Source organism: Myotis davidii, unplaced genomic scaffold (assembly GCF_000327345.1).
Source record: "Myotis davidii unplaced genomic scaffold, ASM32734v1 scaffold431, whole genome shotgun sequence".
NCBI classification, from domain to species: Eukaryota; Metazoa; Chordata; class Mammalia; order Chiroptera; family Vespertilionidae; genus Myotis; species Myotis davidii.
In genome coordinates this window covers 16472-18040 of record NW_006282878.1, presented here as the reverse complement: position 1 = coordinate 18040, position 1569 = coordinate 16472, and the positions used below count along the sequence as shown (strand labels likewise).

Here is a 1569-nt window from a genome sequence, read left to right as displayed (position 1 = left end):
GCAGGCCCGGCCAGGAACAATCTGCTGACGAACTCACGCGTGTCCGTTCGCCCGGTTCCGTTTCCTGCTGTTCGTTGCCTGAGCGTAGCTCCGCGCTGGCCGTTGGCCAAGGCCTCCCTCGGGCCGGCGCTGGCCTTTGGGGTGCCTCACAGCATGGGGGCTGCCTGCTCTCTGAGCCCGTGAGCCAGAGAGGGCGCCAGGGCGGACGCGGCTCGTCTGTGACGTGGAAGTGACAGCCCATCGTTTTTGCTTCATTCTGCTCCTTAGAGGCGGGTCGGTCAGTCCCGTCCACAGAGAAGCTCATCTGAGGGCAGGGGTGTCGAGAGGGAGGCAGCCCTGGGCGCCTTCGCAGCTGCCTTCTACCGGCCCACACCCACTCGGGTCCCTGGTTTGCATGGGCCCTGCTCCCGGGGGCGGCTTTCTGTCCAGTGAGAGCTTTGAACCTTCTCCCTCCCCCTCGGCTCGGGGCCAGGGCTGGGTCGTGTGCAGGACCCTCCCTCACTGAGGAGCCGCCACCTGCTGCCCAGAGCCCCGAGGGAACAGGTGGGGGGCGCGGGGCTTTCCCAGGGGCCCTGTGGATTCTGCCTGGCGGGGGGCACTCCCTGGCCGGTGGCCGTCCCGCCCCCAGCACCTCCGTGTCCCAGGTTTGCCCTCGTCCTCGGCTGACATTCCCCAGGCCCTCGGCCAGGACCTGCAGGTGTGGACATGGCCCTGCGTGTCCCGGCCACAGGGCTGTTCTCCAAACATCCGAGACCCTGTAAACATCTGTGATGAGGCCACTCCTCCGCCTGTCTGCTGCTGCTTCTTTTTTTAAACGTTTTTATTGATTTTAGAGAAGGGCGGGGGGGAGAGAGAGGAACACTGATGTGAGAGAGAAACGTCGACCAGCTGCCTCCTGCACGCCGCCTACTGGGGATCGGGCCACAACCCAGGCAGGTGCCCTGAGCAGGGATCGAACTGGCGACCTTGTGGTGCATGGACCACACTCAGGCAACTGAGCCACCCCCCAGGGCTGCCTGCGTCCTCTCCATCTGGCAGACCCACGGCGAGGCCCCGACGGAGACAGGCAGCAGCCCCAGTGCCTGCCGGGCAGACCGACAGCAGCCGCCATGAGAGGCCCAGAGAGGCCGGGCCCTGCAGAGCAGGAGCTGGGAGACCGTGTCCCGCTAGGGCTGCAGCCTGCTGGTGTGCACCTGTGTTTCCTCCCCAAGCCCATAGCGACACTCATTCCTCCCGCCCACTTCCGCGTGCCACGAGGGGAGCACGCACCCTCAGATCGTCCGTAGAGCCAGCGGCTTGCGTGCAGTCAGATCCCTGGGCCTGGCCCGGCCTTCGCACCAGCTCAGCGGGCCCAGCAGCCAGGCCGGCTGACGCCCTTTCGTAGGGGAGTGAGCGGGAGACCTCGCCTCTCCCCCTGGACTGCACCCCATCGTGGTCTTTACCCGCATCGGGGTCCTCCATTCTGTGACCCCTAGAGGCCCTTCCTCGCGCTCCCCTGGCTCCCGGCTCCAGCCAGCGGCCCGCGGGCTCCTTCCTGGGTGTGTGACGTGGGTGGGACAGGCTGCTCTT

The 1569-nt window shown here is 66.7% G+C and overlaps 1 protein-coding gene across 1 annotated transcript in view; it reads left to right on the top strand.

Moving 5' to 3' along the window:
- LOC102770128 (zinc finger protein 304) overlaps positions 1-1569 on the top strand; it is a 12693-nt gene that overhangs the window by 8274 nt on the left and 2850 nt on the right. The window lies entirely within an intron of this gene.